This window comes from Drosophila biarmipes, chromosome X (assembly GCF_025231255.1).
Source record: "Drosophila biarmipes strain raj3 chromosome X, RU_DBia_V1.1, whole genome shotgun sequence".
NCBI classification, from domain to species: Eukaryota; Metazoa; Arthropoda; class Insecta; order Diptera; family Drosophilidae; genus Drosophila; species Drosophila biarmipes.
Genome location: NC_066611.1, coordinates 1396960 through 1424272, shown reverse-complemented (window position 1 = coordinate 1424272; position 27313 = coordinate 1396960). Strand labels below are relative to the sequence as shown.

Here is a 27313-nt window from a genome sequence, read left to right as displayed (position 1 = left end):
CCAATACTCTGATTTCATAGAGCTTGATCTATAGGTGAACATGTTCAGCATAGATTCCATTTGGCCGCCTATTCAACGATGTACTCCAGCTAATAAATTGACGTAACATATGTGTTTACCATACATGTAAAATACAATTTTAATGTTCTATAATGTTTGGTGTCAGCATTGATTTACTAATCCAAATGGGATTGATGATTTCATTTCAATCATTAGTATGATCAATGAACACAAATATTATGTAAAAAACTGATTGTCCATACAATAACACTCACGAACATTTTAATGCTTGCCTATTAGATTCGCAATGAATCTGGAAGATGGTTTAAAATATTTTAGTGTTAAAATAGAAAACACTATTTAAAAGTTAATTTAAGTTAATTAATTTAAAAGCAATTTATGTAACTATATCACCTTTTTATTTTTATTTCGATGTATCATTAAGTCTATAAACAGGGCAAAAACTGGAAAAATAAAATCGTATAACGAAAATTGAATGAACTGATAAATAATGCAGCAGGTTTGACTTTAGTAGTCGCTATAAAATGAGTAAGATGGGGAAGCTGAATACATGCTTTCAAAAAATCGGAATTCTTCACTAGCGTACCTATAGCGCCACCTGTCGTATATTTATGACAATACATCAATTGACTTTGCAAAATACGAATTATATATGGCTTTAGATTTAAACAAAAAATCAATTATTGTTCGCATGTAGATGGGTAATAATTGGAATGCAATCTAAGCTTTTCAAAATAATACGTGGGCTGTGTCGTGGCCGTTCGTGGGCGTTAGAGTGGGCGTGGCGCCTTTTTGCCCAAGAATCTGCATGCCGAATTCGAAAATTCTAGAACAGAACGAACATGGCTAGATCGACCAGGATTGTATGCAGTCTTAAACGCTCGCTGGTACCTGTTACATACTTTCCGACGAATCTAGTAAACCCTTTTACTCTGCGAGTAACGGGTATAATTACAAAGCTTGAAAAACGTTTGGTTTTCCGTGGGTGCTAGGGGTTATAGTGATGATTTGACTTATGTATTAACTGCAGCACAAAAAAGTTTTTGGGCAATAATGACAGCTTTAAAAAACTTTTGCGCTGAACCGGACATAAAGACACTCGGAAGGCCTTAAGGACGGACATGGCTAGGTTACTTGGTCGGCACAAAAAAAGGATTGCGTGAAATTTGCCTTATATTGGTTAAGTGGTCGCTACTCTCCGACTTGTCAATTCGACCTTTCAAATTGTAACTCTCCCAACAACAAACTAAAACCTACCATTTAATGGTAGCTTCACTATAAATAAACAACATTCAAAAAATCATAAAACACAGTACAGATCGAGTATGTAGATACTGTCGCCTCCTTTACTGCCTTGCAAGCTTTGTGTGAGATATTTTACCCCTACAATGGTGAACGGAAACATATACACAATCGTTGTCCGTATCTGAATTCCTAATCACATGCGATCATCTTAGAAGGATGAGTGTTTTCTGAGTGTCGCCGTCTGCACTTGATTCTCTGATATACATCTACCTCCTGTGAAATCTCGATCCTTGCACATAGTGTCCTGGCAGCAGTTGGATTCCTTTTGCCACTCGTCGAACGGGAAAATGTACTTGCCTTTTGAAGACTTCTTTGGCAATATACAAAGGGGAATGAAAGAAGAAAAAACCGTGTTTGCAATTCAATTAACACCGCCAATGTCGACATCGTCTGCGCGGCAACCGATGGTTATCATTTCAAGATCATTGGTGATCGTTGGGAGACTCACCGACCACGTGCCTGTATCTCTGTATCTATGGCTGCAAATCTAGTCACATTACCAGCAGCACTTTTACGTTTTTAGATGGACACACGGACATGGCTAGGTTAACTCTCAACTGTTGCTCGTTTTGAAGCAAAAATCAAAGCCTTACGGACGGACAAAACTTTGAGTTATTTTTTAACTACCAGCTCAAAAAACGGAAGGAAATGTTTTGGTGCAGTTAGTTAAGTTAGTTGTTATAATTAAAACTATTACTATAACTATGAAACTCCGATCGTAACGAGTAATAAATTAATAAAAAAATATCCCAAAAATGAAAGGGTCTGCATACCAAGAATAACACAAATTGAATAGTTTAAGAGAAAGAGTAAAAGCGTACATTTTTAATATTTTATCTTTTGAGACCGCAGGGGACAAATGCACAAGTTTGTTAGTCTAGTTGACCGAAGAACGCTTTCACTTCATTTGTGAAAATCCGAGCCTTTGATCAAAAGGATTACGCAAAACCAGATTTTGTGGGACTTTTTAAAACAAAAATATTGTTGTGTTTTGTTTGCCCGAAAAGTTGTTTTAGGGTGCTAGACGATGTTAAACAGCTCATAAGCAATAAATAGCTAGATTAACTTATCCCGATTAAGAACACATAGTACACTACACTATTTTCCACGGAATAATATTATACTAAAATTAATGGCTCAAAACATAATAAACGGTCTTTGCTTTTTCTGAGTGTACGAAGAGCGGATTTAATAGCAAGGGAGAGAGAAAACAATTGTTTATTATTTATTTATGTACTCGTAGTCGTTGATTTGTATTTCATTTCGCGTATGTGGTGCACAATTCAAGGCCAAACATTATGTATGCCATTTTTCATTGTTCGAGTTTTCAGCTTTTGCCTTTTTTGCCTTCGTGGGCAACGTCGTGTAAACACAGAAAAATTGCCAAATTAACTGGCCATGTGAGCTGAATAGAGAAAAACATTTTGAAACGGCACTTGGCCCGTTTGTTTAGATATTTCCAATTGCGCACCGCCTGAAAGAGTGATGATGGCGCAACGCGACCAGTTCGCCCGTCGATTTTTTATAATGAATGCAAATCACAGTAGCACCTTGCATAACGATCCCGCAGGTTATCACTTTCAACCGGTATGGAGGGCGCAGTCGTATCGAAGCTGATTTGATTTTTTATCCGCACTTCTGGGGTGGAAGGGTATATTGTATTCGGAGAGAAGTGTGTAAAGGGAGGCAGAAGCGTTTCCGACCCTATGAAGTGTAGCCTAGCCGATCTAGACTTGTCCGTCTGTCTGTCCGTCCGCATGAACGCTGGCAGCCCGGCAGCTATAAAAGCTGGATACTCGGGACATAGCTATGCGAATAGAGGTCTGATCCGGCTCGTCCCGACTTATATACTGCAATAGAAAGCAGAATTTTGGGAAGGGTTTTTCTCGGTAGCTTCAAAACTAGTTTGCGTAGCACTATGGGAAATTTTACCACTTTTTTGGCCAAAACCCATTTTTCAAAAACGGTTTGAAATTGATTTTAACTATCAGAATGGATTAAGATAACATTAATCTCCAATGTTACTAACAGAAAAGATTGACAGATTGCACCACTGTTAAGTTATCAGCTGTTAAAGTCTGGTTTTATTTCAACGAGGTGGCAGCTCTAGTAAATCACCAATTATTCTTAAAAAATGGTTAAAAAGTGTAAAACTAAGCAAAGAACTGCCGTTTTTGAAATGTCATTTAATCAGAGAGGCTTTTAATTGTGTATTTGACCTTAATATTGTATTTATCGATTGTGGTGCTCGTATAATCCTGGGTAAGTTCTAACCTAAAAAAAACGAAGTCTTTAAATTAATTTTTATTTTTAAATAGAGCTAAAAAGTGAGTCGAGCTCGCTCCACCTCTAAAACCTTTTTTATCTTGAAGAGCATTTAATTCTCGCTAGGCTCAGTTAGCATAAAAGTGCCGTTTTGCGCACTTTCTCTAAAATTTGGCTTCCAAGACCCCTACCTAATACTGCATATTTCCTGCATTTTTGTCTGGTAAGTTTCACTTGCACCGTTAGCTTAGAAAAAACAGTACAGTAGTCATCTTTGTTACTAAATATTAAATATTTTAAAAATATTTTACAACATAATTTCACTTAATTAACGTAGATATAATTTCCTAAAAAATGGGAGAAGAAATACCAATATATTTTTTTTATTTAAAGTTTGCTTTTTTTATTTCTTAAGTTAAAAGAAAAAAAGTTTTCTTAAAAAAAGGGCGGGACCACGTCCATATTTATTTTTTCATTTCCTTTAAATTTTATATACTTAATTCAAAAAACAAATCTTTTAAATATTGCTTTGTTTTTAAGTTATTACTTAATGCCACAAAAGTGGTCAAATTTCCCAAAGTGCGTAGGAACGGACAGAAGGGAGGGACGGACAAAGCTACATATTGCTGTTGGTCAAGAATAACATAGGATTTTACTGTTTCCCTTCACCTTGCGAGCAAGGAAAATCATTTTCTGAGGGCAATAAATATTGATGTTCACAGCAAGGTGGTTTTTATTGAACAGTTTCTTAGAAGCACGGAAAACTAATTAGGTAATTAGCAAAAAGCTCCGTGGTCAGCTTGTAACCTTTTCAATTGGCCAGCAACTTTTTGCTCTGCTGAAAACATTTTTGCATTTTCCTCAAATTTTTTCCATTTTGGTTCGATTCAGTTCGTTATTCTGTTCTGTTTTGTGTTTTGTGGGCTGCAGCTTTGCGGCTTATGCAACGTATTTTCAAATGAATTGTTCGGCAAATCAATTTGCATATTGCGCGGCACATTTGCGGTAACCACAGGCGCGGCCAACAACTACATTGGGAGCCGCCCCAAGAGGTCACAAAACGTTGCTAGCCTCCCGAATGCCCCGGCAATTTACAAAAATATTTGTGTGTTCACACTCAATTAATGCCAATTGACTGCAAAATTGCCAACACCTTTGACACGATTCGCATGGAAATCGATGGGGATGTAAAAACAATCTCACAGCGCGCATCAATGTATAGCAATGCCCCAGACAATTCACAGAATGGGCAGATCTCGCTCATTCCCTCCGCTGCTGAATGCAAAGTAAATCAATGAATACAAAATTGTCACACTCCACATTTATGGGAAAATGTCTTTAAAAACAGCCGTCGCGTTGATAACGGGCAGCAAGAACAATAACCTCGAATTATACACATTTTGAACGCAATTGAACTTATCGCATAAATTTCCGTGTAAAACCTCCGTGACTTGTGCTGTTTTTACGGGAAATTATATGAACAGTACTGAATTGAATTATATTTAATGCAACAGCTTAATTGATAAATAATGTTTATTGTTATTTCATTTAATCGACTGAACTCGAGACAAATCGCGCGAGTATTATCCGAACTGAAATTGATGATGCAGCTGAAATATATTTTATATTCTTCAAGATACATTTGTATTTATACATTAAGAGGTTTAAGTATTCAATATTAATAGATTTATGTATTAATGAGGCACCCATATTAATACAAAAAAAGTATGGAACACCTGAGCCCTACAGCTTGGAGCCTCGACTATCAGATACCATTGTGGACGTTAGAGTGGGCGTGTCAATCGATAGGTATTGATAAGACTAAAACATTTCAGTTCATGGGCGTGGCAAAATGTTGTTGAGCTCAAACGATAGGTTTTGGCAAGACCAATACATTAAAGTTTAAATGTTGTTTTTTAGCATTAAAGCTAACGCTACAGTCTTTTAGGAAATGTGGGCGTCAAAAATAAATATACTTTATGGAGTCGGAAACACTTACTTCTACCTATTACATACTTTCCGACGAATCTAGTATACCCTTTTAGTCTACGAGTAACGGGTATAATTACTCCTTTTAGCTGACTAACTGGTATCTGATAGTCGGGGCACTCGATTAACGCTTAAGGAAAACTAGAGTGTGTGTTTGTAAAATGAGAAATCTTTGCTTACTATTTTAAATGCATTTTTATTTAAGGAAATAACTTGAACTTTCGTTCGTTGGTAGTAACTGAAATTCAAATTTCAGGCGCAAATCTGTTATCGGCCTACCAAAACCTCAAGAATTCGCATACGTTCCGACTAATCTATTATACTCTTTAACTTTACGGGTAAGGGGCACAAGGGCATATAACCCCTTCGAATTGAGAGACCAGATTTTTTTTTATGGGCTCCGAAATCTGTTCGCCTCTGATTACAATTTAAAATGCTCACTGCAAGGGTTACAATTTAAAGTAATCTATCTAACATAGTTAGAAACGACTTTTAAGCAATACTATAGTGTAATAAATGTTCATTTAATTTGTAAGTAACAGGAACATGCTTTCACACAAAAAACCAATGTAAGCACGGTTCTTAAAAAGTAAACTTTTCTTTGAAAGAAAATTTGATGAAAAAACCCATGTAAAATGGAACTGTCTATATCTGTTGCCATTCGTTTATATATCGCCATGTTTATATAAGTAACATTTGAAAATTTGTTCCTAATAAAAAGTTGGTGCCATTGTTCTCAAGAAACCAAAATTTGTAGGCGCTTGTTGGGATTAAATAAGGGAATGTATTTATATGATTATGGCTGTATCTCTGCATTAAAACGAATACTCACCCCAAAGAAGTTCACATAAATTCCAATGATGTATGAGTTGGCAAGAGGCAATGGAAAAAGTCCTTTCCAATCTGGCAGAAAATCTTTTCACAGGATGCACAATACTTCTTATGGTTGCTGCGAGTTGGGGTAGTTCTGCAATTAAAGGAGGGAAGTAAAGCCAAGTTAAAGAGTGTTGAATAAGCTTTAATGACGCGCCTTTTATATTATTTTCAATACCCGACTACATTCAACGGAATGTTCATTAAGCTTTCCCAATTCTGTTACATATATTTGCTCCTCTCCAGCTGGAAAGACAGTGGGTGGTATTTGAATTCTTTTTCTCAAGTTCAGTACTATTTTCGAACTAAGTTGTTAGGTCCAGCTGGACCACGTTATTTTGGGACAAAATTAATAAACTAAAAGTTAAGTTAAAGATAAAAAGCCTTATTTAATATTTTTTTACTAGATCGTAAATTTATTTTCGTCGCTGAAGCTGTGCATGCTGGGGGTGCGATCGTCACTAGTTTAAATCATCCTAAGGGGTGTTTTTGTTTAATTAAAAGGCACCAGACGTATCTCTTAGTATGCTTTCCCGATATTTGAAATCCAAACCAACTATTTTTAGGTTGACATTTTGTCCCAAAGAGGTTGTCCAAAGATATTGAAGTAATGATGAAGTACTAACTACAAAGCCCCTCGCTTAGTCGGCTCGATAAATGAACAGAAATTTGCAAGGGGCACGAAACTTCATGTTTCTCCTGCTAACATTTAAGTTCGTGTTTTCTAATGGCGATTTGAGGCACCCGGCACCCGGCAGTCGGGTTTGGGTGGTTAGGGCCCAGCGGTGAAACTTGTCCAGAAATCAAGCGAGTAATCAAGAAAGCCGGCGAAGAGCAAATCAAAAAGATAATAAAAATAAAACCAGTGAGAAACGACGCCAGTGCCAAAAACAAGTTTAAATGTAACTGCCAGGCGGTAACGAAAAAAATAAATATGCGAAATAAAACCCAGAGAGGCAAAAACAATTGCTGCAATATTGCAAGTTGCTGGGCCGCCGTAACAGCAACAAAAATCAAATTAGCGCCTGTTGCAATCGCCAGACGTTGTTATTAATTTTTGTGTTTTTTGGCTTGTTTTTACTGCCGTTCGTAATTCGCGCGTATGCAAAAAATGCTTAAATTAAACGCAATTCTGTTATTTGCTTGCTTTTGGCATCAAAACGGGGATCCACTGCAATAACAACAAGCACAACGAGTTGGCGACGAAGACTTTTAAATGGTAATGATTATAAGTCCGTTAAAATTTACGGACAATGAAAACTTCAACGACTACGAAAACACCACGGGAAGTGAGAAGAAGAAGGCGGCCAGTGAATTCGCATTCAGATACTTAACGGGCTGTTTTACTCGGACCAGCACCATTTTTTGTTTAAGTTAGTCAGCCTACTCACTCGTGCTAGCCGTAATCAATTCGCATGGACTTGTTCCGGTTAAGTCTCACTCTTTCTCCGTTAAAAAACTCACATACAGGTGTCGAACTCGCTTTAAGTAAGTCCCAAGCGTACAAATTAGCATGGTTAGTTGATCAAGAAAACTCATTAAAGGTTGATAAATTGAGCTATATTACGCCTAGATTCGACTTTTCGGTTTTCCGGCCAAGCTGTTATTGAGAAATACCATACAAAACCCAGAGTAGTAAAACACAGTACCAGTCTTTTATTCTAAGGCTCAACAGAATTCTGCTAAATTCCACCTTTAATATTTCACAATTCGTGTCATCCCAGAGCTCAGGTCATGAACGCCTCCGATTGCAAGAGGAGAGCCGCGACCAAGACACGGTTAAAGCTCAATTAATTGTTCTTGATAATGCCAAGCAGACATCTTCGTCATCATCGTCTATAATCTATGGTCTATGGCCGATGGAACAACCAGCTCCGATGTCAGGGGAAGCCAAAAACACGAGTCGATCGAGGGGTTTCTGCGCGCCAGGAGGGAGAGGAGTGGGGAGTGCTAGAAAGCATACCCTAGTAGGGCTCCTTGGAAATCTACAGGTGCCTTTACTTAATCATTGATGAAAATGCAATTTTTGCAGTGTAAAAACTGGGTAATGCTCTGATATTATTTATTGGACCTTCTCCCTTCGGATACACAAAAGTTCTGTGCCCGTTTCTACCTATTCCGGCCCTTGACTTCCCCAAACTGTTTGTGTTTCCCTTTCGATTAGACCAAGAAGAGGTCGTACTGCCTTGCTTAGTTCACTGGAGTCATTCAACTCGCTATGCTCGCGCTTATCACTTGTCTGGAGCCGGGACGCAGCGACTCCAGTTCGCCCGCTCCCGTCCGCGGAGGGCTGGTCGGGATCCACTGGCCGGCTGCCATTGGACAGTGGCCATGGGACATTGCACGACAATGAACTCCAGTCTCTGTTCGAGGTACACCTCGATTATTCGGCAGCATCGTTTTGGGGCTCAGCACCACAGAACCATAGACCGTTTCAAAGTTCACACTCCCAATGCTGGCAACTGTTCCTTTTACTACCTTATTTGACGCGGGAATTCAGAAAACTGTCAACTATTACAAAGAGAATCAAGAACGTTCGGTTGTAGAAATGAGTCAACATGGGACATTGGTTTGCTTCTACCCAGTAGATGAAGGTGAAAAGTGTTAGGTGTAAGATCAAATGTAGCAAGTACTTTTATCTTGAAGGGGTTAGCTGAGTAGCGGGCATCTGATTATCTTCAAATATTAATATTTGAAAAAGGTTTTTGCACGGGCTGTGCCCTGAGCCAACCCGTAGCCCAAGATTAGCCAGTTTTCTAGACCACAAAGCCAAAGTGTTTACTGTTTAAAGTCGGTCAGCTCCAACATTTTTAGGGTGTCAATCAAAAGTAACTCCTAGTTTTCCCACTACACATCTGCACCAGCGGCCTGTCAGCATTCGTGGTCAAACCATCTCCACTTCGCCTCTCGCTGAAGGCGCTATCAGTCTATGGGAGTCCGCTACGGAAAACTAGACACACACCAAGAGGCGTCGGGTGCAGCAAGTGCAACACCAGCTCCAACTGGTGCAGCTGCAGCAGTTGACCGCGCCGCACTCACAAGCACTTGCGTGACGTCCAAGGGGAGTTGCAGAAAGGGTGTATCTCAAGGGCTACTGTCAAATGGCTTGCTTGCATTTCGCTGTCGCAAGCGTTTCAACACATTTCTCCCACGATTTCGCAGTGTGTATACTCGAACAATAGAATGTGAGGAGCGGGTGTTGCTTCCAGTTTTAGGTATAATTGCTTGCAGACCTGGTATTCCGTAAATCGGCCATGTCCCAGTTGAACGTGGAATCGTTCTAACACACATTCTTCCTTTCTTTGTCGACTTCAAATTTATTTCAATTTATTGTATTTAGAAAAAATACTTTTTATTTCCTGTTTTTCTAAGACTTACAGTATACCCTTCACTCGTGAGAATAGGGTATATAGGGTTTTGATTTGCTGCATCTGGTGTACGTTCTTAATTGATTTTGCAAAATGTTGATCAAATTTGGCTCTCATTTTGTGCGATTTCAATCATCACATGACAATATAATGTCATTTAAATTAATGTGGGCGCCAAATCCCAAATCTACCCGGTCATACGGACGGGCAGACGAACAGGCGGACAGACAAACGGACAGATGGACATGGCTAGATCGATATATTTATATTTCATGGGGTCAGAAACGCTCCTTCTATCAGTTCGTATGTACTTTCCGACGAAACTAGTTACCCTTCACTCTACGCGTAACGGGTATAAGTATTTAAAATGTTTCCATTTTTTTGTACTTTTATAACTGTGCTTGTATTTAGAAAACATTGCACAGACAACAATTTTAAATGTGTTTATTTTAGGCGTTTAATAAGTCATGTTTTACGTTTGGCTTTCAAGGCGCATGAACACGTAAATAAATTGTTGTGCGCAGGAATTAAGCTTTGTTATACAGAAATAAATATGAGTTTGCCATTATGTTTTTAATGACGAACACTCTCCTTCAAGGCGTCACGGCTTATCTACGTAGACAAGCGACTTTACATAACCCCACAAATAGTCCAGCGGGAGGTTCACAACGCGAGATAAGGCGCTCACCAAAAGCTTCTTCAATAATTGATTTGCCTGTACGGCATGCAGTGCCGTCTCGATGGAAGCAAAGGTCACCCACATTATCATTTTCAAATGTCATTATCCACGGTTCTGTGGCGATCCCTGCACTCAGAAAAAACAAGAAAGGAAGTTAGCATCGGCAAGCCGAAGTTTGTATACCCTTGCAGTTATAAGAAACAATCAACTATAGCAACACCATGTGAAATTTTTAAGGATTGTTGCTGACTTCAGTGATATAAAAAAAAATTTTTTCATTCTTTTTTTCAGACCATTTTTTTGACATTTATAAGTTTGAGTAGTCCGATTTTTATTTAACTGAATTTGAAATTCTTAAAAAACACCGAAGCCATAATTTGTTTCATATTATTTTACCACTAATTTTCAGATCGTTTTTATGGCAGCTGTATGATATAGTCGTCCGATTTTGATAAAATTAAATTCGAAATTCAAAACCAATTAAAAATGTTATTTCCAAGCGTAGGAGGTTAATTTATAAAATATATAATTTTTTTTAAATTTTTTCCCCGATAGTTCCTATCAGAGCTATAAGATAAAGTTGTCCAATCCGGCTGGTTCCGACTTATACACTACCTGGAATAGAAAGAACACTTTTAAGAAAGTTTCAGCCCGATACCTTCAAAACTGAGAGACTAGTTTGCGGAGAAACGGACGGACAGACGGACAGACGGACAGACGGACAGACGGACATGCGGACATGGCTAGATCGACTCGTCTAGTGACGCTGATCAAGAATAGATATACTTTATGGGGTCGGAAACGTCTCCTTCACTGCGTAGTAATCTTCTGACTCAAATCATTATACCCTCTGCAAGGGTATAATGACTACTGCTAGTTAAAAGTGGTTAGAGTCAAACTATACTCCTGTAAAATGGATAAAATATTGTGCACTTAAATGTAACACTCCCGTTAATCACTTTATTGGCTTATCGTGTTCATTCGCTTAAAGTGCTGTTTTTGCTGTCATAAAACGAGACCCCAGGGAAAAGTAACGTATTGCATAATAAACTACAGGAGCTGCAGAAACAACTGAAACCTTAACAACGCTGCGGTAACATGCTAACATAAACAAGAAATAACGAAAAAAGTACCAAAAATATGAAAATAAATAAAGCAAGAGGTGCGGAGGAAAAATTCCAAAAGCTAAATGAGAATGTTCCGCCGAAACATCGCCTGGCCACCGCAAACAGCTGTAACGGACGCCAGCAATTACAGCAGCTGCATCTCCGACACGGCAGCAACAACAGGCGAAGCTGCAGCAGCCACAGCACCAGCAGGAGCAGCAACACCACAGTATCAGCAACACGGAGTCGCTGCCAAACACGCGTTTTCAGTTTGCGCGGATGCCAAAACTTGCAGTGAAAAAGCTTTGCATTCCCCCCACGCACGCCCACTGTCCGCCGCCCACCGGCTGAGCCCCCGCCTCCCTCTGCGACCACACCTCCGATGCATCATTCAACATCCGCCGCAAAAAACCCTAGGGCTAAATGTTAGGCTTTGGGCCTGGGACACAATGATAGCATTGTGAAAACATATGCTTTCACACTTGCTATTCTCAAACAACATCGGGAAGCTGGTGGGAACAAAGAGGGAGTGAAAAAATCCAGGTAAAGCCTACACACGAAGAAACTCTTTGGTCGAATCGACCAGTGTAACAGTTACACGGGCACAAGCCATTTGGGTTTACCCCTTGAGCACTCACTCTTACGTTACCTATTCCATTTATTTTTACCTTTCGAAAAATAGCTTTGTACTATGGCATATAACTATGGCAAAACGTAATTTATTTTTTAAATTAAATATGTATTTTAATTACAAGAATAAAAGTACAAAATACATATTTAAGGTCAAAAATATATGTTGAAGATATGATATGATAAATTTATATGAAAGATAAGATCAATATATGTTTATAACTTTCAGAGTTTAACTTGGGAATCAAGGTGCACAGCACGGAAGACTCAGCTAGCTTTAAAATATAATAATAATAAAAATAATAGTAATAATAATAATAATAATAATAGTAATAATAATAATAATAAAAATAATAATAATAATAATAATAATAATACTAATAATAATAATAATAATAATAATAATAATAATAATAATATTAATAATAATAATAATAATAATAATAATAATAATAATGATAATAATAATAATAATAATAATAATAATAATAATATTAATAATATTAATAATAATAATAATAATAATAATAATAATAATAATAATAATAATAATATTTAAAAAATACTAGTTCTAGTACGCGTACAACTGTTTATCAAAGAAAATATTATTTTTGCAACTATATTGCGTTACTATCTGTATAGGTCAATTTGCACATGGAAATATTGTGAAATTGTCAGAAATTCCACAAGTTCAAATTACAAATTTTGGGGAATAATATACGCATATTTCTTAAAATTACCTAATAATAATAATAATAATAATAATAATAATAATAATAATAATAATAATAATAAGAATAATAATAATAAGAATAATAATAATAATAATAATAATAATAATAATAATAATAATAATAATAATAATAATAATAATAATAATAATAATAATAATAATAATAATAATAATAATAATAATAATAATAATAATAATAATAATAATAATAATAATAATAATAATAATAATAATAATAATAATAATAATAATAATAATAATAATAATAATAATAAGAATAATAATAATAAGAATAATAATAATAATAATAATAATAATAATAATAATAATAATAATAATAATAATATTTAAAAAGTATTTAAAAAGTACTAGTTCTAGTACGCGTACAACTGTTTATCAAATAAAATAATATTTTTGCAACTATATTGCGTTACTATCTATATAGGTCAATTTGCACATGGTAATATTGTGAAATTCTCAGAAATTCCACAAGCTCAAATTACAAATTTTGGGGAATAATATACGCATATTTCTTAAAATTACCTAATCTCATGAATAACTTATACTGCGTTTATGCGATGGCCGTATCATGCATTTATTTCATGATTTCGGACGATTCGTGTGTGCATAAATGCTATTTCGTGATTTCGACAATACAAGAAAGTTAATTGCATACAAACGGAATAAAATAATCGGTTTAATACTCGGTCACACTTTTTCCCATCGGTCCGTCATCTCTGTCAGCTAAGAATTAGGATGTGTAGCTTAAACAGTGGCCAATTTGAAATCATAGTATTAGATAGCAAACAACAAATAATTAATAAAAAGGGGTATTGATTTTATGGAAATTAATTTTCTTTTATTTATATTTAAAGAAATCTGTGGGTAACGGCAGTTCACGTAGTGATGAAGCGCACCAGTAGAGTTTGTGAAGGCAACTACTGTATACACGAGGTGTGGCAAACATTAGTCCAGTTGTATTTTTACAAACAAAAGTTCTGATATGAAGAAAATGTATTATAGTAGATCTATTAAATAAATAAAAACTTTTTACATTCGATACGCCGCAATTCAATATGCCTGTATTAGGATGTACGATTATATTGAAGCGTACCAACAAGAAAAAAGTTAATAACAAAAAAAACTGATTTTTGTCGCTACACCCTACATAAAAAATATGTTTGTAATAAATAACCGAATTAAAACTATACATTTAAAGTCCTGTTGTGGCTGTTTTTCTAATGCTTTCTCCTCTTTTCGCTTATTTTAAAAAGAAAATGGTGTGCTTGTTACCTTTTTCGTTTCCAATGTGTAGCTTCCGTCTCTTTGTAAGCCTATTGCCCTTATTCTGCCTTTCATATGGCATAATTTAACGCAAAACAAAGCAGAGAAAGAGTGGAAATATAAATGAAAAGGAGTATAAAATGATTAATAAAGTCAAAGAAAAACAACAAAGAAAGTTAACCTTAGCAAGCGGAAATTTGTACACCTTTGCTTGTTATAAGATTTATTCAATGTCAGTCAAATTTTTAAGGATTGTTGCTAACTTTAGTAATATTAAAAAAAAATGTTTGATAATTATTTTATTACTTCGCTGACCGTTTCTTTGACATCTATATGTAAAAGTAGTCGCGCTTATATGATATAGTCGTCCGATTTTGATAAAATAAAATTGATAAAAGTACAATAATTGGAAGTTAATGTTAAAAAAACCCAACTTGTAATAAACAGAATTTTTTCCCGAATATTCCTCTGCGAGCTGTAAGATCCTACTGGTTCCGACTTACATACTGCCTGCAATAGAAAGAAGACTTTTTGGAAAGTTTCAGCCCGATAGAGACTAGTTTGCGTAGAAACGGACGGACAGACGGACGGACGGACGGACATGGCTAGATCGACTCGTCTAGTGATTCTGATCATGAATATATATACTTTACGGGGACGGAAACGTCTTCATCACTGCGTTGCAAACTTCTGACTGAAATCATAATGCCCTCTGCAAGGGTATAAAGAACTGCAACGGAAGTGGAAGAGACGCATTCAGCTGAAACTGACGCGGAAGAAACAGTCGCCAGTATCGGCGTCATAAAGAAAAGAGAATATCCGTGTCGAGTAATAGAAATTACGAGCGGTGTCTACGAACAAGAACAATAAAAAATTTTATTGTAATAGCAGCAAGAGCAACACATTGCTGGGGGCACTGCACCTGCGTGTATATACATATGTAGGTATAGCGCTACAATTTTGATGGAGCAGCGATTAGGCGGGCAGCGTTTTCTACTTCCGCTTGCCACCGTCAGCGACGGCAACGCCAAGAGCTGCGGCAATATCTATATTAGCAACGTGCACCACACTCACAAAAAAGTTATCGCAATTGGACATTTTTATACCCGTTACACGTAGAGCAAAAGGGTATATTGTATTTGAGGAGAAGTATTTAAAGAGTAGAGGGAAGCGTTTCCAACCCAGTACAGTTCATATGTACATATATTCTTGATCAACATAACTAGCTTAGTCCATCTAGATATGTCCGTCTGTTTGTCCGTTTTTTTGGTCCGCTTGTCCGTGTGAACTCTTTGATCTCTGAAACTATAAAAGCCAAGGAATTGGGTTTTCAGATTTATATTCCTTAGCTTCCTAATCAGCGCAAGTTTGTTAAAGTTTCTTTCTTGTTTTTTTTTTAAAGCGAGAATTAGATTTTGTTTCGATTATTATTATCCACCGTAATTATAATTATCTGCAAAACTTTTAAATCGGCCCACTCATTTAAAATTTATAGGCACTTAAAAATTTTACCGCGAGGTGGCGCCAGCTTGAGAAATTAAAATGTATCGCTCAGACGTGCACAATTTTAAGACTAGAGTGTTAAAATGTCGCATGAGCTTTTAGTAGTGGCTTGAAGCCCATGTTTGCTAGTGGTGGTCACATGTATGAATATTTTTCGTGTAAATTTTGTTACTTTATCCGTTATTCGTAGAGTAAAGGTAGGTAACAGGGTGAAGGAAGCGTTTGAGACCCTATAAAGTATCGGGAAATCGGGATTTGACATGTAGATTCTTCAGCTTCTTGCGCAGCGCAAGTAGCCTGTAAAGCGCCCATAAAACCTGTCATCTCCATGCCAAAATTGTTCAAATCGAGACATTAAATAAAGTCATAAGCAAACAAAGTGTGCGTTCTGAGAAACAAACGCTGCTTACATATCTCCCTCGCTAAGTAATAGGTATTTCGTAGTCGTTGGCAGCGAAACGGACTATAAGGTAATAAGTTAGCTAAATAATGTGTGATATGATAGTGGAAACCTCGACTAAGCTTTCTCTCTTCTTTAAAACATCAACGGTCCGACGGTCAACGTTTTTGTTGATTGATATTAAATATCAAGTAACTATTAAACTAAACTTCACAGTTTCAGAAGGAAAATACTTGTACGATGTTGTGGAAACACGGGGAATCATAGAACCGCCGCTGATTCCGCGCCCCATTCATCCCGGCAGTCACATATTCGACCATCCCTGGAGCTAGGGCACCTGTTCGTCGACACTTTGACGGTTGGATGATTTTAGGCAAAAGCAGTGCGTGCTACACTCTTGACTTTGTGATGACTCAGCGAACGTACTCATCGTACAAGCTCCCCACCTGTTCCCCACAATCCCAAATTCATCCGCCTTCATGGTTAAATAACCATGGCGGGAAAGCAAGAGGCAGGGAAAGAGGGAAACGCTACGCTGCACATGGGGCTCAGAGTTGGTAAGGGGGCGGGAGTGGTAAAAGCGGGCTAAAATTGTGGGTGAGTAAGGTGAAAAGGAGGGTTAAGGCGGGTGAAAACTCTTCGCTCTAACGGCAAATATGTATTACCTTATTAACATTTGCGCCCAGACGTGTTCAACAGGTGAACAAATTTATGAATTCTGTGAATGGGGAAATGATCCAAAATAGGATAAGCAGAAAAATATCGCATTAAGAAATTCATTGCCATGCCTTCTGGACCAGAGAGAATACGCATTAAAAAATTTTTTAAGTTTAAAATAGCTTGCTTATAAAGCATAATGAAGCAATAGTTCGTTCTTACACATTTTTTAAATAAAAAAAGTTTTGTTTTTTTAATTTTAATTTTCGAATGCTTAAACACTGCAGATTTGATGACATATTATTGGCGTCAAAGTACTCCTGTTCATAAGACACTATAGGCTATTCTTGATGATACACTCGGTTGCCTCGACTATTATATACTCAGCTATTAAATTTTATTTACCAGTTCTTTAGTACTTGATGATTAGTGCAATAGCTTTCTTTTGACTGTTGACTACTTTTCAATAAAATTCTATAACGCATTTTGTCGGTTGATCACTTTGGGCGGCAGTTCACGTAGTGACGAAGCGCATTAGGAGAGTGTGTGAAGGCGACCACTATTTATAATCAAAGAAATAAAAATCTACTGTGATCGTCCGATTGTTACGATTGCTGTATCAATCTATGGGTATTGCGGAATCCAAAGGGACTGCATACCAAGATTTTATGAATCAATTGGTTTGGGAGAAAAGGCGGTGCATGTGTGAAAGTGAGAATGTAGAAAATTTGATCTGTTGGGGCCAGAGGGGATAAATACTCACAGCTATTAACCTAGTTCTTACTAAAAATACGCGTCGAATGACACCTCATTTGTTAAATCGTTTGTTAAAGTCGGGCGCTCCGTTCAGAAGTAATCCGCTAAATATTTGGGAAGTCTCAAACTGAAAATTTTATTTTTTTTGTTAATTTGTTTGAACTTTTTTAGTGCGTATCCATACCCTATTCTAGGGTCTTGGAATCATGGTTCTGAAAAATACAGTTACTTAAGTAACTTTAATTTTATCACTTTTGTAAAAGAAAATGAATTATACGATTGGCGTTTAAAACAAAAACTTCTGATATCAAACAGTAACACGTCTTTACGAGATATAAATATAGTGACGATCGCATCTTCTGCAAACCGAGGTTTTGATATCAACTTTTGTGACGAAAATGTAATAATTTCTTCTAATATTTGGAATATAATTTTTTATATTTTTAAGAATGTCGAATTCAATTTAATAAAAATCGGACTACTCTGACATATAAATGTCAAAAAAATGGTCTGAAAAAAGAATGAAATAATTATTTTTTAATATCACTGAAGTCAACAACAAACCTTAAAAATTTCACATGTTGTTACAAAAGTTGCTTATTTCTTATAGCTGCAAGGGTATACAAACTTCGGCTTCCCGAAGTTAACTGCCTTTCTTGTGTTTAATATCGTATTTCTATTTTCTGTTTTCAAATAGCCAAAAGACAGAAAAGTAATATAGTTAAAAATTATTTATTGAAGGAAATTACAGAATACCCCGATTTTTTGACGTTGGTCTTTCTAGAAGTTTCCCCTAGATACACATATGCTCAGTTTGAATTGCCATTTCTTTATAATACATGTGTTTGTGAAATTGGACTTTCGCCGTGTACTTTTTAAGTATACAAAATAACATTATTAAAGCGTTTCAAGAAGTTGTAGTGATATAAATTCAAAGACAGGTGGTGTATACTAAGTGTTTGTGTGTTTAAACGGTTGAAATTTATTTAATTTAAATAGAGCGTCTAAGTGAGTCCAGCGGAGAACACTTCTGGAACTTATTAAAATTTGTAGAGTATTTATTCAAATGTATGTTGTCAGAATCGCCGAAGAAGGCAAGTTCAGATTTAGCTGCATCTGAGGGCGGCAACTTTATATACATTTGCTACGCAGATTTGTGGAACGAACTACCTTCCAGCTTGTAATGTAAAGTCTTTTATTCAAAAAATATTAATTTAAATCTTATTAAAACTGTTTAAAGAAAAAGTATTTTACCTTTAAACGTATGTATTTTCTCCGTTTAGAGTCAACAAACTATATATACTGATGTAAAATAGAAATAAATCCTACCTTGAACTTCATTTTTTTTTATTAATAAATAGTATTCGTTTAAAGTACAAAAATCACTATATTTGAGCAAAATGTATGTTTTTAGACTAAAAATGCATACTAGAGAGCTGTATTTTATTCTTGACACCGGGGTTTTTGTTTCTTTGCGAAGTTTTAACACCGAAAGGCTTGATTCAAGCATGTTTTTATACCCTTGCAGAGGGTATAATGATTTCAGTCAGAAGTTTGCAACGCAGTGTATTTCCCAAAAGTCTTCTTTCTATTGCAGGTAGTATATAAGTCGGAACCTTATAGCTCCCATAGGAACTATCCGGGAAAAATGTTAAAACAAAATGATATCTTTGGTGTTCCTGAACATATAACCTCCTTCGCTTGAAAATAACATCTTTTAATTGGTTTTGAATTTCTAATTTAATTTTATCAAAATCGGACGACTGTATCGACTGTATAGCTACCATAGTAACGACCGGAAAAGTAGTCGGATAATATGAAAAATGATATGTTTGGTGTTTTTAAACATATAGCCTTCTAATCTAACGTTTTTTAACTAGTTCTGAATTTCGAATTAAATTTTATCAAAATCGGAAAACTATATCATATACATAGCTTTCATAAGAACGATCGGAAAATTGGTAGAAAAATAATAAGAAACATATTATAGCTTTGGTGCTTTTTGACATATAACTTTCTACAAGGCTATACAAACTTCGGCTTGTCGAAGTTAACTTCCCTTCTTGTTTAAATAAAAAATAACAGTTTGTGTGTCTTGAAACGTATAAACACGTTATGATAGAAGCTTTTATTTTATATACAGAAATCATAAATCCATTAAATAAAAATCCAACTTGCCCAAAATGCTTTTCGAGTGCAGCATCCACAAAATTTTACCCCGAAGAAAAGAAATAAAAATACCAGAACAAACATTCTCCAAGTTGGAGAGTACCGAAGGTCGGATATCAGCTTCGGTATTTGGTTTTCGGTTTTTAGGCCCTCAGGCACGTACTGTCCTACGGATCGCTCATCCGACGCTGTTTGCCCCGATGCAGTTGAATCAATTTAAACACGGCTGCATCGGCATGGGCACAAGTGACTCAAAGGCCTCGAAATAACTTCGTTGTAGATTCTCCTATGAAGCGGGTGAGGAGTCGGGAAAGTCTGGCAGTCTGGGCCCGCACGGATCCCCATCAACTCTATTTAGCTATGTAGGTCCGATTCCATCTCCGGAATTTCTGATGCCGATAATGACGTTGAGAGCACTTTACGGGCGTCATTATTCTGCACCGAAAACATTTTGGGTGTACACAAGGGGTTTAATTATTCGCTATATCAAAGGCTTAGTAAATCGTTTTATGTATGCTTCAAGAATCTCCTACATATATGAAAAACAAAGTGGGTATTTACTTTAATTTGTAAATGTAACAGATATGTTTCTGAAATTCGTTAAGCATGAACCACCTACCTAATAAATAGTTCAATGGGATAGATATAGCAATTTCCAAGCCCCTTAAGTACCACCTTACCCATCTGGGAGTTACTGGTAGACAGTCGGTTAAACTTGGTTACAATTTAATGCGGTCGATCTATAGCTTCCGTTTTGAACTTATTCATTTAAAGTTAGCGGAAGTGATCACTTTGTCATACCAATATCACTAAAGCACGGGTTCTTCTTGGTTAGGATATGTTGAAGTAAACAACTTAAATTAAAAACTTAGTTGGATTTTATGGGAATCAATGTTGCGATTAGGACTTTCAACGACTCTGGTTACTATCTGAAATACTGCATTTTTGAAATGCATTTTTGCGATTTTCATTCCCAACAATTGGACAAGGAACTATTGATTGCAAAAACAATACAATATATAAAGTTGAGTCGCGCCCTATTTCCAAACATTTTATTGTACCTTTCGCATCGGTAGTGATCAGTTTTCCCGCACCCGCGAAGTCACGAGGTCAGCATCGGCTGGGAACCCGGAAAACCCGTGGATAGGCCCGCGAAAATGAAACAGCCCGATGGCCAAGGGCAGGAAAAATCACAAGGACGCGCATTTTGGTCTGAAACTGCATTCGCAAGGGCCTAAGAAGGTGCTAGACTATTTGCTTGCAGAACGATAGAAGTTTAAAGTAGTCCACTCACATTCATGTTTCGTATCCCAAAGCGAGGCGCTAGAGAAGATCCGTTTTTGTATCTTTCACCCGCTGCGGTGCTTGTTATTGTAATGATGAATGGGGCTTGGGGGCATCGAACATCACAAATTGAACCGCTCAAAAGTCGTTGTTGACTCCGTTCCTTTGCAGAACGCTGTTTGTTTTGAAGGTTCGGCTGGATGGATGTGCAGTTTCCTTATGTTTCGGTGGTGTTTCGCGCTGTTTTCGAACTAAATGCTGCGTTTTTTGATTCACTGATCCGGAATCGTTCGTTCACAAAGAAGAATGCACACATACAAAAAACACTGCAAAAAATAGTTGAGTTAGTCCAGTGCCGAGGAGCATGGGCCCCATGAACGCCGAACCCAAGACTGCAGTTCCTGCTCTTAAAAATTGGGCAATAGTGTATTTCTTATTTAAGTAATTCTGTGGCATATACTGTGGCAAGTACACTGTGAAATTTAGGGGTTACCAGATCGCTCCCTATGGCCAGCACTATAAAAGCAGGAACCACAGCCCCATGAAGATCGGAGGAATCCCTCGGATAGCCTACAGCGAGAGTCTTTGTTTCGGTGCTCATGGGGCGTACCGTATTTACAGGCAAGTGTATTTTTGAGATTACGAATTATCGGGTGCCGTTGCTGCAAAGCCAGCCGCAGCAGCTACAGAATCCGTTTCACAACACCCTGTTCTCCCTCATCCCTATTTTCCGGCTTCCCCTGCAGATATCGTTTTCGGGTTCCGTCCAGTGTCGCACTGAAACCGGGTCAGGTTATGAGCAAATGAAGCCGCGCGGAAAATAGGCGAATTAAACTAAAAGCACACGAAAGGGCGTTCGACTGTTTTTAATTGGGCGATTTTGCGGGAAACAGAACACACACATGTACGGCCACTGCACATGCCCCCGAAATCGTATTTACACACGACACATGTACATATGCACGCCGCAAACGAAAACGAAACACTGCGAATTTCTGCTGTTCTGCGATCTGCTTTTCTGGCTGCTTTTCATTTTCTTTATCTCCTCGGCTTTCGTCGGGTATTTTCGCAGAGCGGGGCGGCAGGGGAAGAGAGCTCGTACCGTTACCGTTCACGTTCACAGTTGTTTTTGGAATGAGGAGCGCTGCCGCGCGCGCTGTGTAGTGTGCTGGGGCGAGGAAGAGAGCCCGCGAGAGAGGGTCGGCTCGGCGGCGATCATGCATGCTCGCACACATTTCTCCGTACGTAGGCATGCACGAATGTACTCACCCGATCGGGCTGCCGGTAAGAGAGCGACAAGCTGCGGAGCGCGGCTCGGAAGAACTCTCTTCGCAGAGCGCACTTCAGCGGAGCTTAGCTTTCGGCGCTCTTCGGCGTAACTGCACCGAGAGGTCGTTTGTTGTTGCTGGCGTCTCGAACTGAATTATTTATTTACTTGGACTCAGCGCCCATGTACACACGTATGTAAATCCAGTGCGAACGGGGTCACTACCTCGCCGAGTTCCATATTACCTAATAGGCGCACAAGTACATGTACTTATGTACGTTCATACGAATATTCGCGCTTTGATGCATACCTGGGTGTGTACGGGGGTCACAGAAATCTTCTCCAGGAAAATCCGTTCTTTCTTGCGTACATCAATTCACCGTGATTGGCTGGAAGAGTTTGGAATTCGTAGTTCTTGTCAAAGCAGCTCTTTGTATTACTTACTTACATTTTACATCTTTGCACTTTACATTTACCTCGTTTCGATGTAACGTACTCATTTCGATGTAACGGGTATCTGATAGTCGATGGCATCAAATATAGCGTTCAGTCGGGTTCATTTTGGGAGTGAACAAACATGGACATAAGCCTATAGATTGAAGAGAGAAATTACTCAAAATATTTACATATTTTTTTAAAAACTATGATTTCTGAAAGCATTTACATTTTACATCTTTGCACTTTACACTTACCTCGTTTCGATGTAACGTACTCATTTCAATGTGACGGCATCAAATATAGCGTTCAGTCGGGTTCATTTTGGGAGTGAACAAACATGGACATAAGCCTATAGATTGAAGAGAGAAATTACTCAAAATATTTACATATTTTTTTAAAAACTATGATTTCTGAAAGCATTTACATTTTACATCTTTGCACTTTACACTTACCTCGTTTCGATGTAACGTACTCATTTTAATGTGACGGGTATCTGATAGTCGATGGCATCAAATATAGCGTTCAGTCGGGTTCATTTTGGGAGTGAAAAAACATGAACACAAGACTATAGATTGAAGAGAGAAATTACTCAAAATATTTACATATTTTTTTAAAAACTATGATTTCTGAAAGCATTTACATTTTACATCTTTGCACTTTACACTTACCTCGTTTCGATGTAACGTACTCATTTCAATGTGACGGGTATCTGATAGTCGATGGCATCAAATATAGCGTTCAGTCGGGTTCATTTTGGGAGTGAACAAACATGGACATAAGCCTATAGATTGAAGAGAGAAATTACTCAAAATATTTACATATTTTTTTAAAAACTATGATTTCTGAAAGCATTTACATTTTACATCTTTGCACTTTACACTTACCTCGTTTCGATGTAACGTACTCATTTCAATGTGACGGGTATCTGATAGTCGATGGCATCAAATATAGCGTTCAGTCGGGTTCATTTTGGGAGTGAACAAACATGGACATAAGCCTATAGATTGAAGAGAGAAATTACTCAAAATATTTACATATTTTTTTAAAAACTATGATTTCTGAAAGCATTTACATTTTACATCTTTGCACTTTACACTTACCTCGTTTCGATGTAACGTACTCATTTCAATGTGACGGGTATCTGATAGTCGATGGCATCAAATATAGCGTTCAGTCGGGTTCATTTTGGGAGTGAACAAACATGAACACAAGACTATAGATTGAAGAGAGAAATTACTCAACATATTTACATATTTTTTTAAAAACTTTGATTTTTGAAAGCATTTAATGTGACAATTTCAGGCCGCTTCTGTTGATCCATTCATAAAAGAACACATTTCTGTGGAAAGTTTGGTTCTATTTATTTAAGTGTACAAATCTAGAGTGCTCTTTTTCTCTCTTTTTGTCTTCCTCCGTCCCTTTCGCTTTTCTGCTGATTTTTCAATGGTCAAGTTTGTGAGTGGTCTTGTGGCCTATCACCAAAAAAGAAAAGCAACAAAAACGTTTAAGAAATAAAAAACAACAAAAATTAAGTTGGCATTGGCAAGCTGAAGCTGGGATACCCTTTCAGGGAATGGTCGCAATCCGTTAGGGGGAAATAAGAGTATTTATTTAATAGCACTAGTTACGAAACTGAATTTGTAATTCCCAGGGTGTAGAGAGTATGATTGAAATCAACGAAGATACAAATTCTTCTTTTATTCATCATCTATTCATCTATTTGACAGCCAGAAGATGTAGTCATACTATTTTGTACAAATTTAGTTTGCACTTCCAAATATAAAATATGCTTCCAAAAGAAGAAGAGTATATTCCAAAAACACGTACGAAAATTTGTCTTCATTCGATTTTCCACTTTTTTATTATTATTCCTATATTATATTCAATATTCCTATAAGAGGTATAAAGTTCTCCGTCAAGTTCCGCCTATATACTACGATTCTTGAAATAGTTCCATTCCGGCAGCTTTAAGTCTAAAAGACTACTTCGCGTACAGGCCAACTAATGGACATGACTAAATGGAATTTTCTGGTAAAGCCACCAAGAATATACAAACACTTTACAAGGTCGAAAAGAGCTTCTTCCCTGCGATGCAAACTTGGGACTGAAGTCATAGTACCCTCTGCGTATGTATAGCAATATCGAATCGTCAGTTTCTTAGGCACTTTCCTTCTTCTTGCCCAGATGCCGCGTTGTTTTGGTGCTTTAAGTGAAATCAATTAAAAAATTTCGTTGTCTTTCGAATGATTGCTGTCTGCCTCCGCTTCTTCCTTTCCATCTTCCCTTTTTTCGAGTGGCATTTGGAATTTTCAATGGAAATTCACTTCTTTTTACATGTCATACATACAATTTGTCATACCCTGAGCTAATCATTTTCACATTTATTCATTACCCTTGAGATCATAAAAAAGCCAACCCTATATAACGTACATCAGTACATGACCGTGAAAGAATATATTCCTTATAAGCTTCCCAAGCTAGTGCCTAAGTTTTAAGGTTGTGTGCTTGATATTTTTCCATAGGTCTTATTTATCAATAGGTTGGATCGAGCTGAATCGGACAACTATGTATATCAAATGGGAATGAATAAAAAAATTAAAAAAATACATAGAATAAAAGTAGAAACACAAATAATACAAAATACAATGTAAATTCTAGACTAGAAACATAAATGGAAATTAGATACACTTTCGAATATCTACGCTTTCTTCATAGCCATCAAAGTTCAAAGTTCGCACACTAGTGCTGCCACCTTTGAGCTTAAGAAAACAGGATAGACCTGCAAAAAAGCAGCGGAAAAAAGCAAACAACTTCAAAAATGCCATAGAGCCACAACTACTCCACGTTTTTCCACCACGAAAATGCACCACCCGACATTCCGTCGTTTTCCGTGAGGTTTCGCGAATAATTCGGAGCAGATCGATCCGCAACCGCCGGATTTTGCTCCGTGTGACTTCTGTCTATTCCCGGAAAAAAGGAGGTAGCCATCGCTGATGGGTACACCGGAAAGGGACTATTTGGCATGTCTCGCGGACTGGGAAAACGGTGTCATGAGTGTATTTTGTTGGGAGGAGATTGCTCGAAGGAGAGGAAATTGGTTTAGAAGAATAAGAAAATGATTTGATTGTTACTATTTGACCACAGCAGTGCTTTCTTGATCAGCATCACTAAGCGAGTCGGTATAGCCTTGTCCGTCGGTCATGATGTGTACACATTCTCGCAGTTTTTTAACTACAACTTTTATTTTAAATTAAATGAAATGAAATGCAAATGTACATAATTAGTTGTAAAAACTCGTGCATACTAACCAACATTTAAATATCATTATAATGGTTTTGATACGGACTGTGTTTTGGTAAAAAATAAGAATACAAACTGGTACATTCTGTTTCACAGGTTTAGTTTTATAAACATAACATTTATTTGTTGGCTACCCAGATAAAAAATATTAAATCGAATACGCGCATACTTTGTTCACTAACCGAAGGTTAGGGCTTTATAGATAGAGTAATTAGAAAAGACTTAAACTCAAGCAAGCTAAGAATAAAGCTTAGTAAAATTGTGAGCGTCGGAGAGTATGTCACAGGTAAAAAATGCATTTCCGAGCAAGTAAACTATATACATATATAATCTGAATCACTAGCCACAACAACGATGCTATGTCCGTTTTTCCGTCTGTCCGTTTGTCTGTTTATCTGTCCGTTTGTCCGTTTGTCCGTCTGTCCGGCTGTGAATTTTTGCCCAGCGCGCAGAGTGCAACGTTCACTCCAAAGCCCACAAACGCCCTTACCGCTAAATCCTGTCAGCGCCCCCATTTAAAGTGTGAGTGGGATTTGTGTAAATCAGCTTACAGAAAATATGTCCTGGCGATGACAACGGACGCCTTGTAGTCAATAAATCGTTAAAAAGTGCGCATTTTCGAAGTTTGCCGAGTTGCAGCTCACAATATGATCAATGTACGATATTTACATTTCATTTGTGGATGCAACTCAAGGTATAATTAAAAGAACATAAGAAACTTTTGCTCAAAATATTTAAAAAACGTACCCTAAAACAATTTCTTTGCGATCAGGGGAACAACTACCAAAAACTACCACCATTCTAAAGTATTCCCAAAATATTATTTATTAAACTAAAATTATTAATATTTATCTACACGTTAAAAATAGTTAATCCACCGAAAAGTAAAAGGCCAGACTTATTGTGCAACCATGGTTACAGTCGATTAGCCGAGTTTTCTCTTGTTAGCTTACCATTTCCTAAGCAGGCAGGGCATATTACCGCCTTTTGATACAGTTAACATTTTAACGGAAAAACAACACAGCGGCAGCCCTCGGGGGCACACAAAAATCCGAAGCCGCACTGCCATAAATCGCCCCCACTCCATTGTCTACTTTCTAGGCGATTTCCCCGGTTTCTTCCCCTTTTCATATTCGAAATGAATGTCAGCGCTGATTCCGATTCGACATTGACATTCAAATCTAAGCATAAATAATAACAATGATAAACATATCAACACGCCGGAGCGGCGTGGGGAAGGGGCGAAGTGGCATGCATGCTAAAGATATCAAAAGACCCGAAAAAAT

The 27313-nt window shown here is 37.2% G+C and overlaps 2 protein-coding genes and 1 long non-coding RNA gene across 9 annotated transcripts in view; 1 reads left to right on the top strand and 2 right to left on the bottom strand.

Moving 5' to 3' along the window:
• LOC108028904 (protein folded gastrulation) overlaps window positions 1–22190 on the bottom strand; it is a 33462-nt gene extending 11272 nt beyond the window's left edge. Inside the window, exons 1-3 of one of the 6 annotated variants that reach the window (XM_044093690.2) lie at window positions 22125–22190; window positions 21033–21348; window positions 6413–6547 (exon numbers count right to left, since the gene is read on the bottom strand). The gene's annotated coding sequence lies outside the window, so the exon portion shown is untranslated. The other 5 variants (XM_044093692.2, XM_044093689.2, XM_017100923.3 and 2 more) reach the window with 5 other exon arrangements.
• LOC108028903 (chaoptin) overlaps window positions 1–27313 on the top strand; it is a 229236-nt gene that overhangs the window by 165979 nt on the left and 35944 nt on the right. The gene's annotated exons all lie outside the window — the stretch shown is intronic.
• On the bottom strand, window positions 22805–23890 carry LOC122818674 (uncharacterized). 2 transcript variants are annotated; one of them, XR_006368159.2, is made up of 5 exons: window positions 23828–23890; window positions 23612–23724; window positions 23396–23508; window positions 23180–23292; window positions 22819–22878 (listed from the first exon to the last, which is right to left on the bottom strand). It is a non-coding gene; the product is annotated as an uncharacterized LOC122818674 (long non-coding RNA). The 2 variants fall into 2 exon arrangements; XR_007763237.1 differs by lacking the exon at window positions 23180–23292 and having other exon boundaries at window positions 22805–22878.